Source organism: Onychomys torridus, chromosome 18, assembly GCF_903995425.1.
Source record: "Onychomys torridus chromosome 18, mOncTor1.1, whole genome shotgun sequence".
NCBI classification, from domain to species: Eukaryota; Metazoa; Chordata; class Mammalia; order Rodentia; family Cricetidae; genus Onychomys; species Onychomys torridus.
The window spans coordinates 60,666,410-60,682,725 of NC_050460.1; the positions used below are offsets into that span (position 1 = coordinate 60,666,410).

At 51.1% G+C, this 16,316-nt stretch overlaps 1 protein-coding gene across 2 annotated transcripts in view; it reads right to left on the minus strand.

The window, feature by feature from the left end:
- Pde9a (phosphodiesterase 9A) overlaps positions 1 to 16,316 on the minus strand; it is a 92,597-nt gene that overhangs the window by 69,182 nt on the left and 7,099 nt on the right. The window lies entirely within an intron of this gene.

A 16,316-nucleotide genomic window follows, 5' to 3' on the forward strand; every position in this document is an offset into this window, starting at 1 on the left:
GCGGGAAGCAGGACTCTGGCTAATTGGCAATCAATGGCCCCTGTCAGCTTGGCTGGGTAGAGATTTTTCTGATAAACATCCTGCTGTACCCCTTCTTCCCAAAACTTCGAGGAGTAAGATTTAGGGTGTCACCGTAACCAGCCTGAAAGTACCAAGGCACAGAGTTCCTCCAACAAGCACTCTCCAGACATGCTCCCCGGAGCCCCAGACAGGCGGCCTTGGCACCCACTGACCCTGTCCCGTCATCATTCGATGGAGCTGAGCCAGGGGCCCCATCAGCTCACCTCACCAAAGTTTCCCTAAGGGAGTCGGAGCTTATAGCAATAGCTGGTGAATTTGGCAGTCACACGGGACCACCAGAGGCATGCATCAGGCTTGGTACACAGAGGGCTGTGGGGTGCTATGGGGGCAAGGGGCTGGAGACGGGAGAGTCAGATGCTTCTGATGGGGACTCAGGTGTCCTCACAAGGACACCCAAGATCTTCACAGAGCTCAGCCCTCCCTGAAAGGACAAAGGACAGTTGCTATTTGGTACCTGGCAAGCATGGTAGCTGGTACACCAGAAGGGACAAGTCAGGAGACTGAGGATCAGTGAGAGGGGCCACACCAGGTCCAAGTGGCTTCTGGGCCAGAGAAGGGGCAAGGTGACTTCTGAAGCTGGAAATGCTCTGTCTAAAGTGTCACAATGATTGGGGTTTCCCTTTTCCCTGAACGTCCCGCTCTGAGGTGAAGGAAGGAGGTAAGAGGGGTCTCTCAGGTTCTTGGTCCAAATCCCACATGGTGCTGTCTGCACAAGTCAGGAGAACATTTTAGAGCGCCAAGCCTGATCCCCAGAGGACCAGCTGCCCCATGGGACCTGGAGGAGCAATGCTGATCCTGGCTGCATGTAGTGCTGGTACCTGCCTAACCTCTAACAAAACAAAGCACAGAATGAAAGGGCTTCCCGGTACCCAGGAAGGGCATCTCATCAGGCCTCCCGCCCCATTAACGCAGTGTGAATTTCAGTACAAAGCAGGGCTCGGAGGGTATGGAGGAGGAGGCGCGAGAGTGGTGAGCACTGGGAGGTTCTGGAGTGGTTTGTCTCCTGAGTGGGAAATAGGACCAATGCCATGCAGCCACAGTAGCAGCCTGGTGTGGGTTCTGGGCAGTGGCTGCCCTCCCCCAGCACAGTGGGGGCCTGGGCTGGAGGGTTCTTTCAGCCACCATGGGAAGAGGTAGCTTATGCTGGTGTCCATAACCCACTCAGAGCTGGGCTGTCCTCTAACTTGGCCCCTGAGGTCATGAACTGTCCCTGCAGCTCACCTCTGTGGTCCTGCAGAGGTCTGGAGGTGCAATGTTGAGTCTGAAGATTCATTTGGAGGCTGGAAGGGGCTGACCCAGGGAGGTCACTATTACCATCCCGCAGCTAAGCAGCATGCTGGCCGCACCAGGGGGACTGGTGGACTCAACAGGCCCGGGTTCCAAGGATCAGAGGTTAGGCCTGGTTCTAGGGTGTGTGCCAGGGAGGTGCTGGCTGGGCAGTACGTGTGTGCTGTACCATTTTGCTCTGGCTCAGTTTGGATTTCTGGAGCATGCACGTAAAGATACATCTTCAACACACACTAAAAATTCACATATGTGAAAAACCCCTTTTAAAAAGTTTAAAGAAGCGCTGGTTTTAATTTCCCCGCCCCGCCCTCAATTTTTGAGACAGAGTCTTGCTATGTAAGCTCTAGCTGGCCCAGAACTCACTATGCAGCCCAAACTGGCCCTTTTAACCTGACTGTTTGACCAGTAAGTGCTGGACAGAGATCTGCCCTAAGCTGAGACTTTAGGAACCCAGCCTGGCTTCCAAGGAGGGCAGCTCACATGTAGTTGTTTGGGTCACTGATGGCAAGAGGGCCACATAAGTGCATGAGGAAGCTTAGTCTGGTATCCTTGGATCTGGGTTCCAGACACAAAGTGACTTCTCATGGTCTCTGTCCCATTTACTTTCAATATTTGGGTTCCATTCATTCAAATAATGGTTGGCAATGGCAGGCATGGTTGTTCCCTCTTCCTGGCAATTAAGAGCCCCTACAGAACAGTCAGAATCCCATAGAGAGGGGACGGGGCCCAGTGGCCAGCCTCTGGCCCTGCACACTTCTGCTGGTGGTTCCATGTGAACTCCCCACACTGAGGGAGTGCCAAACTGCTCATCTTCATGAGTCTGTCTGAAGCGCTTTCCTGCAGCCTCTGTGCACAGCTCTTGCTGGGGTTATGAGATGCTCCTTTGAAATGTGCCATGTCCAAAGGAAACGCCAATTCCCCACACCCCAAAAGGCACTCCAAATATCCAGCAATGAGCTCAACCCATATAGGAAGATTTCTGGTGGTTAGATAAAGGCCAGCATTCCTCAGGAACTTGGGAAACGGGTTCCTATTGACCAAAAGGAGTCATTTCCCATACCTCCAGCAAAAGGGATTTATGGCTCTCCAATTACTATATACCTGTGGTGCCTATCAGCATAGCAAGGTCCTGGCTAGCTTCCAGGTCGCTCCCTCAGTCACTACTTGCAAGTACTTGTTATACATTTTAATGCCCCCACACCAGTCTCCTGGCCTTTTCCCTCTCTGCAGCTACTCACCCTTCTTATGTATGACCCAGTTGCTCTCACTATTGGAGGCTCCTGCTAGTCTCTCTGGTCCTTCCCTGTTCCCTCTATCCCTCACTAATCTCCCTTCTCTCACGGGTAGCCCTGGCTATGTCCAGTCTGCTGGCCATGTTCAGTCTACTTCTTTCTGTGCTCTGGACTCTTCCAGATCTCTGTGGCTGTTCTCTCTCTCTCTCTCTCTCTCTCTCTCTCTCTCTCTCTCTCAATAAAAACACCCCCCCCCCCCAACCACACCATGGGACAGTCACGTCCTCAGTCTATACAAACTGGCCTTAAGCCAGTGACCATCAGAAACTGTGGGTGTCTAACACAGGCCCATGTGGTTCTATAGTAACGAAATTCTCCCAGGCCTTGGCAAATACGATAATCAAACAGCAATTGAGGTTTGGGTTGAGTCGATAGGCTGGGAAACATACCAAACCAAACTTAGTCTTAGCGGCATCCCAGCAAGCACCCCCCGGGGAGATGCAATGCCTGGGAACTTCCTCTGTACTCCAGCTCGCTCCGTCCAGACACACCATCCTGCAGGGCTGGGAATCAGGATGGCCCACGTTACCTTTCAAAGCCATTTAAAAGAAAACCATGTTGGGAAAAATCCCTCCAAGGAGCAGGCGGCTGTAAAACACACAGTTTTCTGTCTCACAGCCACCTGACGGTAGAATTTTTAAGTCAATTGCCTTAGCAACAGTTTTCAACCGAGTCTCCGTGAACTCAGAGTAACAACTCTCCAGTAAGAGAGAATTACTCCCTCCTAGGAATTCTATAGCTTTGGCTCGCCCTCCCCAACAGTTTCTCAGCTACCGTTGACAAGGAGAGACCCAGAGTGTAGGGGACCCCCCACAGTGTTCCCTTCCTCCTGCTGTTGGATCCCTCAGCCCCCTCTACCTCAGCCACCCCCAGACTCCTATATCTCCTATTAACCATCTGAAGAATCTTTGTTCACTCTCTAAACATGATGATGGCGGCGTCCAGGAAGCGATGTCAAGCTAGTCCCAGGAACCTCCCATCTGAGATGAGAGGCGATGGGGTCAGAAGTCAGCTCTACTGACTCCAAGGAACCAAAGCAAATACTAATGATAATCAAACTGGTAACAACGAAAAGTAAAAGGCAGTCCCCATGTGGGAACAACCCAGTGCTTTCTGGGGCGACTGTCACCACACACAGTGCTGTAGAGCACTATTCTCCAAGAATGGCACAGCGTTAGCTCCTTGAAATCAGGGCAACTGTAGTCACCAGGAACCCTCCAGACCTGGCCTATTAAGACTCCCTTGTAGAAATGAGGGAGAGGGAATGTCCTTAGACTCAGAGATCAGCCTGCCCCTCCCGCCCCAGGCCAGCTGTATAGAGGTGGAAAGCTAACAGAGGTGGGGACTCCATCATTGCAGCTTATGAAGAAGTTGTCATATCTATGGTGGGCGAGACATTCAGTTACGTGGCTGCCTTGGGGGTCACCCACACGCCTAAAGTAACACCCACCCACGCTATGTGAATAAGAGTCATAGGCTGGGCTTGGATGACAGGTCTTTCCCCTGTCATGAGTGTCTATCTTAGGGGGAGCAGACATTTGTTTAGGACTTGGATGGGAATTGGGTGGGGTGAGGGTAGCAAGCTGTGGGTGTAGTTAGGACAGGGAACCCCTGATGTGATGGGACGTTATAGTGACTGGGAACAGAACCTGCTCAGGAGATTATGTGTAGAACAAAATAGGTCCAGGAATGATGAAGGCCTGAATCCAGTAGCTGAACCATGCCACCACTGGCGCCTAGGATGTGTTATTATGGGTGGTGTATGTAAGACATCGTGCTGGGAAATGGTTCAGGGAATCTTGATCTCACTGTGCTCGCTACAGTCTCCAGCAAAGCCACTGTGGTCCTCCAGAATGGGGGTGACACTAGGGATGGGTTCTGAGGTGGTGTGGAAGATGCTAGCTAAGGAATGGGTCTCCACACAGCCAGAGGAGAGCAGTTTGATGAGGCTTACGCCCTTTGACTTGGAATTCCATTTCCAGGGGGGTTGCTCTTAGGGAAGAAACAGCAACCAAGAGCTTTGACCACATGCTGGCCCGACACCATTCGGGTGCCGCCTGTGGATTAGCTCAATCATCACCGCAAACTGGGTCACCTCCTGGGTTCATGCCCACCCCACTGCTGGTCACAGCAGCCCACCAGCAGTTTCACAGCTGGGGAAGCTCCTCTTGTGTAGTTTACCGGGAAAACATGGGATGAAATCCTGGGTCTCATGAACAATGAGACGGTTACAGTTGAGTTCATCCCCAGACAGAGCACTACAAATGCGCCCAAACAGTGACTCTGGAGACCACTGCATGCAACAGTGGGAACACTGCTGAGAGGGAGCTGTGAGGGAAAAAAAATGATCAGGCACAACTGTGGGCAAGAAAGACAGACAGGCACACACACACACAAGGGCACATACACAGGCATGGATGCATGTGCACATACACGCACACTTGCATGAGAACCCAGCCAATGAGGCCATGGGGTGTCAAGAGAGGCTCCTTGGGTGGTAGGATAATGGATTCTTTGTCTTTCTTCCTGATGTGACACTGCATTGTCCCAATCTTCTCCAATGAGGGGGCTTTTATAACCCAAGAAAAAGTTTCCTTTCTCTCTGATAAAGGACCAGGTGCAAGCAAGAGGCGCCGCCGCCGCACATATAAAAGTCTCAAGAGAGGAGAAAAGGTCTTCTCCACTTTGATTCAGAAAGAAAACTCTTTGGCATAAAGCCAAGAACAAAAGAAAATTAACCAGTTAACCAGAGGATCGAAGTTGGAATTTAAATAGCATATGGCTGGGCGTGGGGGCCGTATGAGCAGGAGAGACCCAGAGAAAATCAGAAGGGGAGAGGAGCCTCACAGAGGCTCTGGGGTAGAAGGCATGGAGTCCAGAGCAGGAATGCCAGTTTCTCCTGGAGGGCAAGCAGAGGCTGAGAGATTTTAGAGACCACAGACCTCGAGAGAGCCACACACCTAATGACCCCAAGGGTGTGCAGACCAAAGGGAAAGAGAAGATGTCCCTCGTGGTCATGCTGAGTTCAGAGAGGGAACCCTGTGGATTCATGCCCTGGTGCTCACTAGGAAGGTATCCACACATGTTCAATGTGCCAGAGACCTGAGTGTCCCAGGTGAGACTCCTGGCAAGTCACAGGCTATAGTGCCCAGGCATTCAGGTGTCCTTTTCAGCCAGGGTCCTTTTCATACAGCTTTATTGAGAGTGGCCATGATATTCTGAGGCAAAGTGACCCTGAGGCTGACACAAACCTCAGTTGCTACCTGGGCCCCCAATTCCAAACGCAAGGGCCACACGCACCCTTCTTGGTTGCCATTAATACTGTACCAAGCGTTATAAATGTGGTCTGTAAAATACATGATATTACAGACACGGTGCCTAATGGCCTATATCTGCTTTAAATATTAGGGTAGTGTACAAATCTGTGAGAAGAAAACAGGTCAGTTGTGAAGACTGTGCAAACTTCTGCCTTACACTCCCCAGCCATTAGGGCTGAGAAGAGTGAGTGTCTGGATGCAAGGGTGGTCTGTTAGCAGAGACTTCTGGGACAGAGTGCATGTGGCTGGCTGTGCCCCACCTCAGAAGGCCCAGGGGTGGCCACACCTTTGCTCTTCTGGCTATCTACCTCTACAATTGCTCTGCCCAGGTGCTGGGGTTGTGCACTGGTCCAGGTACATGTATAGCAGAGAAGCACGTATAGGGAGATTGGGAATATGAATTCAGGTTGGCTTGACCAGCACAGAGGTCTTAGCTCTTCTGAGACTCTGATTTTCCATGTGAAAAGTGAAGACAGTCTCAACTTGGCTACAGGCATGCTGTGAGAATTCACCCTGGCAAGTGAGAGCTTTTTGTATCAACTACTTGGCTGAGTGGCAATTATGATTACAGGATGGGTCATTTGAACCCAGGGGGTCTTATCACCTCAAAGACCATTTCACAAGCAAGAGACACCATGGACATTCAGCCTCAGCATGCCAGCCAGCATTTCTGGGAGTTTCCATCAGTGTGGGACAAACGGAGGCCAGCTCCAGAATTCTGTCAACAAGGCTGTGTTTGCTCTAAGTGGCCCACTGACCTCTACTGACAAGTCATTGTGTCTTAGTGTGATAAGGACAGCAGATACTGAAGGGCAGAAGGACTCCTCAGGAAGAACCATCATGCAGAATCAGTAATATTCCAACTGTGGCAGGTGAGCAACCAGTGTGAGCTCCCTCCAGGAGGGTTGAGGTCTCCTCTAGTTCAGCAAGCAGTTTCTAGATGGGGAGGACCTTTCCACAGGCCTGGATCAGCTCCTCTGAGCAGCCAGCCCATAGGCACATGCACAAGGAACAGGTCCTGGGAACCCCAACCCCCAACTTTCAGTGAGGACCACTAGGGCACATCTTGTACCACATGGTTTTATGCAGTACCACCACCACTAACAACAGGTATCAGGCCAGAGACAGAGCAAGTGGACTTTAGGAGTCTGGTATCATCATCAGCCCCACAGATATAGGCACGGAATGATGGCCTAGGTACTGGTCCTGATGTAAACTCAACTCAAATGGCTCAGAGCTCAGGATGCCAGATCCTGGGCTGTGACTGAAGCCAGTTTAGCTGCTCTTCACAGGGGAGAGGGGGGGTCTCTCAGATTTGTTGCCCCACCCATGATGGATGAACAGTTCAGGTCTGCCTGGCTCCCAACTGCTGGTATCCAATGCTGCATCCTCGGAGTGAGTATTGATTTAGCTCCTTCCTCTGAGGAGAATAAACCAATTCATGGTCCTTTTACTTTGTCCATCACAGACTGATTCATTTACTAAAGCTTTTCCAGCTATTAAGCTTTTTACATAAGCCTCTGTGGGCTTGTCAGGCTCTGCCCATCCCCAAAGCTGCCAGAGCCTTTCAGGCTGGCTGCTGGGTGAGTGAAAACCAGCTGGACCACTTTCCCGAACAGCCAACTCCAGAACAGGGGTCACGTTTTTTGGAGGGGTTAAAAGGTGGGGGGAGTTCTGCCTTTTCAGTGCCTGAGAAACAAGTGTTTAATATGAAAATATTTAATATGGAAAAGAGACCAGGACCAAAACACATAATGACATGTTCACCTAAGAAAGCATTGCAAGCTATCTATGTATTATTGTCTGTCTATCCATCTGCTCACCCACTATCTGCCTTAACACCTATCCCTCCATAATCTACTCATCCATCATCCATCTACCAACCCACATATCACCTATCCATCTATCCATTATCTATCCTAATGCTTACCTATTTGTCCATTACCTATCTTATCTACCATCCATCCACGTATCCATTCATCTTCCCGTATTATCCATTCTATCACTCATCTATCTACCCACTCACTATCTATACTAATACCTATATCTCTATCCACCACCCATCTTATTATCTACCTCTCATCCACCCACTTAGCCATCACCCAGCCATCCAGTGTATCATCTATCTCGTCAGCCATCCATCATCTAGCCTAACATCTACCTATCTATTCACCTACCCATCAGCCACCTTACATCTATCCATCCACCTCTCCATCCATCCATCCATCCATCCATCCATCCATCCATCCACCTACCCACCACCCATCCACATCTGAATTTCACCCCCAATTAATATTTTACATGTAAATTTGAGCACACCACTCATTCTGATCTGTCTCTTGCTTTCGAGTGCTTAGCAATGACGTCACATCCAAGATGGTTACAGCTCACCAGCAGGCAATCATGCTGTTTTGTTTGCTAAAATAAAATCTGTATTAGTCCTCATTTCCCTTTCTAATGTAGGAGATATTTTTCTGGTCATTGCATTTGAAAAAGAGTATGAAATAATAACAGAAATTTCCATTTATTACTGTGTTCCAGACCTATTACTAAATTATCTTTAAGATGGGTGGGTGGGGGGACCTTGGATCTAGGTGCATCATCACACACGTGCTGGAGTGAACGGATGGCAAGCTGCAGCCTTAGCTCAACACTCCTAGCCCTAAGGGTTCCTAGCACCTGCCCTCAGGTCCCAGTGTGGAAAGAGATGGACTGTGGGTGGGGGTGGCAGGGGTCTCCTCTTCACACCATTTACTGACACACACGGTAGTCCTGATCACTAATGTACCCCTCCAGGTTGGATACTCCAATTTTGCAAACTCTAGGGCTCAGAGAGTTAAAGTTACTTCCCCAGAGCCACACAGCCAGGGCTAGGGGAAGAAATGAAGGGCAATCTACAAGATGGAGTGATGTCCTGCAGCCATGTCATCCAGTGACTCCTGCAATGACAGAGGTGAGCTAAGCAAGGCCATGGTGCACCGTGGGAGCAGCCAAGTCCAGAGTTGCCTAGATCAGGAGCTGATGTTCTGCACATACAAAGAGTAGCAGCCCCATCCTGTCCCAGAAACCCCCATCCCCGGAGAGGTTAGGAAATGAAAGATCCAGCAAGGTCACTGTGTGGGCCAGCTTTCCCTTCCTGGAGCAAAGGCCCAGGACTGCCAGCTTACAAAGGGGACATGTGCTTTGACTCATGGTTTAGCGGTTCTAGCCTGCAGCTGGCCATCAGTGAGGCGGCATGCTTGCAGGACAGACAAGCTCATCACTGCTCTCTCCTTGTGGCTACCACATGAAGGGAAGAAAAATGGGGGTACTAGGTTCCCAACATCTCCATTGAGAGCACACACACCCAATGACCTAAATAACCCCCATTAGACTATACCTCCTAATGACCTCTCTACCTCTCGAGGATATCCCAGGCTGAGGACCAAGCCTCCAACACATGGGCCTTTGAAGACTTTTTTTTGTTTTGTTTTGTTTTTTCGAGACAGGGTTTCTCTGTAGCTTTGGAGGCTGTCCTGGAACTTACTTTGTAGACCAAGCTGTCCTTGAACTCACAGAGATCCACCAGCCTCTGCCTCCCGAGTGCTGGGATTACAGGCGTGTGCCACCACCACCGCCTGGTAAGTATATATATATATATATTTTTTTTTAAAGCTGAGGATTGAACCCAGGGCCTTGCGCTTAAGCGCTGTACCACTGAGCTAAATCCCCAACCCAAGACTCTTATCCAAACCACAAGGCTCACTAATCCAGCTGATGGAAGATGTAGTTCTGAGGTGGCATCCCAAGACTTCCTGACCCTCAGGATGGGAGCAATGCCAACTCCACCTGCTTCCAAGTTCCTCCCTGAGGCTAGGATGTTGGACTCCCACCTGGCACAGAGGGAATACTTCACCCTGGAAAGACCCAACTACACTGCAAACAGAGCCTAGTGTCAGGGTTCCTGGTCCCATGCCCCCAGCTTGGGACAATGGCTGGACTCTTGGGGGCTTGAATCTGTGTGGCTACAATGGGAACCCTTGGAGTCACTGGAAGTGGTAGGAGCCAAGCAGAGGTCGGTGTTTATAACCACATGCCCAAGTCCTGAACCACATTCCCATCTGTACCGATGTCCTCCTCCTAATCCTGCATCCAACAGATGTATTTCTGAAATGAGGCAGTCCTGGATTACTTGGGGGTTATCCCAAGAGTCCTTATACAGAGAGGTAGACAGAGACCGATGCATGAAAAGATGGTAAGAAGCAGGCGTTTGAACGTACTGGCTTTGAAGATAGGAGGCGTGAAGCTATTGCAGAGGGATACTGGCAGCTTCCATGAGCTGGTGAGGTAGGAAAGGTTTTTGCAGGGATTTTAGAGGCAGCACAGCCCTGGTGATACCTTGGCTCAGGTCCAGGGAGACTGAGAATTTCTGTCGCGTTAAAGCCAGGGGATCATGACCAGGACCATGTGGATTAACTTCAAGTCCCCGACTTGAAGAGGGCCGGAATCCTTTCTGCAGGTGACAAATTTCTGAGGGTAAGACAGGCGTGTACTAAAGACCAGAGCCAATGAAAGGGACATACAGGGAGCCTGCAGAGGCTTGAGGGCCAGAGCTGCACCCCCCAGGAGGGCTGCTCTGAGCCTGGTGGGAACAGGGTGAGAGGGAGGAGGTAGAAGAGCCAGGCATCTATGGGAATCCCTCCTTGGGCAGCAGGGCAAGGGCACTCTGACCCCTTGAACCTGCTCTAGCTCCCTGGGTTGCCTGACCACTGGCAGACTCTATGATCTGTGATCTGTGTCCTTGCTTGTGTCCATGCTGGTGTTGGGCTCCTGGGCTTGGGTTTGTCTGTGGTGTGTGATACACTCATCTTTCCTGTCAAAGCTCTGGGTTGCTTTGCTTTTTTTTTTTTTAACACTTCTCTTGTCTGAAGCCAATGTCACAACTATAAATAATGGATCATAGGAGTTAAGTGGAGAAAGAGAAAAAGAGACCAAAAGACTTTTTTAAAAAAGCTGTGCAGAGCTCAGGGCATAGGATGGGTTTGTGGGGGGACACTTCTGAGACTCCTCTGATAACAATCTGGTGGCCTTCTCCCACCAGGGGTCCCCTATAATCCTTGCTTCAAGACAGCACCCAAGAATGGAGCTGTAAGAAGATGAGAAAGGCTGAGGATGGAAAACGGAAGGTCTGACAAGGGCAGACACTGCCCTGTGCAGTCCTCCTCCAACAGACACTCAACAGCGAGCTTTGAGACCTCGGAACACGCTGTGGCCTTGAAGTGTTGGCCACCGGCTGAAGGCTTGTCCCCAGCTGACCAAGGCATCAGGAGGTAGCAGAACCTTCAGCAGATGTGGCCTCACTGGTGGAAGGTCATTGGGAGGTATGCCCTTGATGGAGACACTGGGACTCCAGCTTCTTCTATGTCTGTTCTCTGCTTCCTGCCCTCCAGGAGGCGAGCAGCTCTGCCCCACCCTGCCACATGCTCTCCACCATGATGCCCTGCCTCTGCATAGGCTCAAAGTGATGGGGCTCAGTGATCACCACGGCAACCTCCAGAAACTTTCCTGCTTAGAAGCTGCTCTGAGGCATTCTGTCACTGTGATAGAAGGCTGGGAATGAAGGGAAGCAATGGATTCTGTCATTACCAGCTCCAGTGGGAATGATCTAGAAGAGAGATTCCATCAGAGCCACAGTGGGAAGGGCTGTTAACTCAATGAGCCCAGAGCAGAGGCAGACAGTCTTTATGATCCCCTTGGGGTTGAGAGAAGGCCAAGCGGCATGGAAGATGGTCAGAGAAGGGGAACCAGGAGGATTCAGGGAGCTGGTGCCCTGAGGCTCTGCAGAAGGCGGCTGTGTGGCTGGTATGTGACACCTGCTGGGAGCTGAGGGCCTCAGACCTCAGACCAGAAACCCCCATGATCAGAGGTTCCAAGACATATCTGAGAAGCAGATGGAGCTTTCATTCCAGGGAGGGGCTGGTGATGACTGAGTGGAGTGGGTCCTTCCCATGCCACCCTTTGCCCATATAGCTAGCGTTACTGTGTATTGCTTTCAGAATACTTTAAACCCCCATTGAAGTACTCTGCCCATCTGTCCAGCTAAGGACAGTGTCCACACTGGTCCTTTCTTTCCCATCCCACCTACCAGGAGCCATGCCATCTGTCCCTTTTGACCCCAGAGAATGGTCCCCCTTCACTAGAGATTTGGTATCTGAATAGATAGACCCATAGGCTAGTATGTATTTGGGGATGTGGGGGCTCCCCAGAACCTTCTTGGCCTGTCTTAGCTGCAAAACATTCTAGGTATTTGCATGTTCCTTATCGAGCCAAGAGGGTAGAGAGACCAAGTCTACACAGGGAGAGGTCCTGGATAGGAAGGCATAGGTCCCAATCTGGGGAGAAACAGACATGGGCAGCCTGAGCCACAGGACAGCAGGGAAGCCATCACGGATGTGGGGTGTGTGTGTGTGTGGCTTGGAGACACCATGAACCTCTGAGACCACAATGACCCTGGTGACCTGTGCCCTTTCCTTCCTCTTTGTCACTTATGACTCCTGCCTCCAGAAGATGGAAAGGTAAATGCTTGCTTCTATTTCTCTAAGTAGACACTGGGGACTGAACTGTGTCCCCCTCAAACCCTGGTACTCCCAGCACTTTAGACATGGCTTAGACCTCAGAGCCTGAGGACCCTGTGGAAGCTATCTGCACTTCACTCGGGCAATGTGCACCACCCTGGACTGGGGACTCTTCATAAGATCCACACTGCCTACCCTCAATAGAAAGAGGAGCCCATGGCGGTGTCTGATGGCTCACGGCAGCTGGAGAATTCTCACTACTCACCAAAAGCATGGCTTTCTCAAAGGTGAGCTGAATCAACCCAGCAGACATCCTTGGGTGTGCCTGGTGCCCGACTCTGGCAGCTGGAGGTTTGGAAGTGAGTGAGAACCACATCCGAGGGTGGGGTGACCTGGACAGTATGGCACCTGGTGACAGGACATAGGGTGTGCCTATATCCACCCACAGGTCTGCCTAGGGAAGGTCCCTAGGGTCATGGCTGGAGGGGGGACCCTGGGGTGGAGTAGAGGTGGGTGTAGGCTAAGTGAATGGAAATGGGAGGGGCCTGGCAGGGAAAGCCAGCTGCTGGGTTGGGCCTCACTTGGGCAGTTGGCCCATGCACACTCCAGGCTCGCTGCTGTGGCTCAATGCACCTTACACTTGCCTCAGCACTTGTCCAGGGAGGTTTTCCACTCAGTGGTGCACTGACCCCTGCAGGTATGGCCCTGTGCCCTAACAAGGCCAGTATCACTGACATGTCCACTCACATCACATGGCCTGTGAAAGCCCAAAGATGTCCCTGAGGGTGTGCTAATCTAGCTCATGCCTAGAGCTTACATCACTCAGTTGGAGCCATGGATCCACAGTGTTTGCTTCCAGAAGTGAAGTCTGACTCTCAGAGAGGAAGTGCGTATATGTACAGTATAAGTACACATGCATGTGTCTGTGAGTGATTTGTATGTGGATGCATGTAGTGTGAGTATGTATGTGTGTAAATATGTATGTGTGTGTATATAATGTGTGATTTGTGTGAGGTATCAGTTTGAGGCATTAAAATGAGGGCTGGATTTATGTCAAATGTAGCAGGCACAATGTATGTGACATGTGTATTGTACAGTGTATGAGTGTGTGTGAGACCTGTGTGTGTGCACAATGTGTGGTGGGAAGGTATATATGGTATGTTCATGGTATGTGGTAGATCTGATATGTGAAAAAGGAGTATTTATGTGATGTGTGTGGCATACGTGTATGTGGTGATACACGAATGAGGTATGAAGATGTAATATGTGTTTATGTGAGGTGTATGTGGCATGTCATGTGTGAGTGCACTTATCCATTGAGGGGCTGGCCTCTGCTCCCCATGCTGTGACTGTCACCTGCACAGAGCCTCTGCCCACCATGTCTACCTACTCCCATGTGCTGGTGCTGCCCCTCACACCCTACTGTAGTGGTCTGAATGAGAAACATCCCCATAGGCTCATGTATGTGAACACTTGGTCCTTGATGGGTGGTGCTATTTGGGAAGGTTATAGAACCTTTAGGAGGCAGAGCCTTGCTGGAGGAAGTGTGTCACCAGGGTGGGCTTTGAGGTTTTGTGGCTTAGCCCCATTTCCTGTCTCTTTCTGCTTCCTGTGTGTGGATGAAATGTGCTGTCTCTGCTCCTGACCACCAGGCCAGCCTCACAACTTCCCCAGCTCGATGAACTGTGTCCCCTCTGAAACAGTGAGCTAAGACAAGCCCTCTTCTCCCCTATGGTGCTGTGTTCTGTCACAGTAGTCAAGAAGGAACCGATCCACCTGTGCTGCTTCTCGGGGCCCCTTCCTGCACCCGAGTCCCCGAACCACTCCATCGGCCCTGGCCATGACGGTACAGACATCACCTCTCACACTGGCTTCATGGGGCTCAGCCTAGATGCGGGGTCCAGGGGAGAACTTGTCCCATAGACTCTGTGGTGGTTTAAATAAGATGTCATCCATAGTCTTGGGTGTTGGAACACTTGGTCCCCAGTTAGTGGAGCTGCGTGGGGAGACTTAGGGGGTATGACTTTGCTGGAGGAGCTACGTCAACAGCACGCCATTTACAGTGTAGGGCCCTGCACTACTACTAGTAATGTGTCTCTTCTTTGTGGTCGCAGTTCAAGGTGTGAGCGTTCAGCGTCTGGTTCCTGCCACTGTGTCCGCTGCTTGCCTCTACGCCTCTCCTCCATAATGGACTCTCAGCTCCCTGGAACTGTAAGTCAAATAAACCCTGCTTTGTATAAGTTGCCTTGGTCACAGTGTTTTATCACTGCAACAGAAAAGTAATTAATACAGACTCCCAATGGCAGAGTGGCCGGCCATTGGCTGTCTCCACAGTCACCGGCTCTTAAGCTGTGGCTTTCCTGTCAGTGAGCAGCAGTGACGCCCTCGGCTCTCACAGCAGCAGTCTCAGATATGTCCAAGCATACACAATCACCGACGTTGAGCCTTTAATCACAGCTTAAGCTTAACTGAGCCCTGCAAGACCCGCACGACACTGCTCCGGGCAGCAGGCTGGAACTGTGTCCTGAAACCCAGCCTTCCCGGCCATGGCTCATTAGGAATGTGAGTTCCAGGCGGAGGAGAGACTGAAGCTCCCTAGGCGGTAATGCCAAGGGCCACCTTTCTGGCTGGGTAGGAGGCTAGAGAAGTTTGAAGAGACTCGGCAGAGAAAGACGTCATGGGAGACAGCTTGAGTGACTGCTTACCATCAATGATCTCTTTATTAAATAAATAGAATCAGTTATATACAACTGGCTGCCTGATGACAAACAGGCCCAGGTGGCTCCACCTGGACACTTGTTCTGGTGACTTCTAGACTCTCAGCTCAAACCACCTTGGAGGAGCAAGCAGGCAGTCCACATGCCGGAGTCCTGGGCCAAACACACCTTCCAATCTCCCCGACTCCACAGGTGGGCTCTTGTTTTCCCAAACCTTCCACACAGCCCCTTTCAGGGCCAGGCTGGCTTGGCCTTTGGAACCATCACTCAGCCCCGGGCAATGCTTTCAGCCTGCGACACAAAGGAATGAAACCGGAAGCCACAGCCAGGGACGCGTGCAGGTGTGTCTAGTTCCACCCGAGCCTTTGGCTGAGCTGCCCTCCCTTCAAGCGGAGTAAGAGACCCTTATTAAAGGCCACCCAGCCACCAATGGAGTAGAGGAGAATGGACCGCGGCTAAGCCAGGACAGGCGTTACTGAACCAAAAGCCCCTGGCGGAGCAGCATTGACCCTTCATTCCCCAGAGTGAGCCTGGACGCGTGGCCTGTTGTAGGAGCAAAAGGGATACCGGGGCCACTCACCAACCAGAGTGAGGTGACGAAGGGGGTTGCATGGAGCCTGGATAGCCTTAAATGTATGGCGCGGATAAACAAATAATAAACAAGTGAATATAGGGATATTAGACACACCTTCCAAGGGCCAGCCATGAGAACACGCAACACAAGCAAGCACGTCTAATGCCCCCAAAGCACGGGCAGACATTCCCTTTTCTCCTGTTCCCTCACTGGTGGAGATTCTAAGACACAGAGATGGTAAAATGTGTCTGGCAAAGCCGCACAGCAAAAAAGGTAAAGGAACATCTCTGTCTGTGCTCTCAACTGTGACGTCAGAGTGCCAGGGGATGGGCCGTGGGTCGTCAGAGCTGCATCTACCCTCCCATCAGATGCACTGCAGGACCTTTTTCATGTGTAAGTCCCAGGTTGACCCTGTGTGTACTAGGAACTGCTAAAAGGCTGAAGAACACCAGGCAGGGTCCCTGACTGTCTGCTCCGATGGGGGACAATGGCAT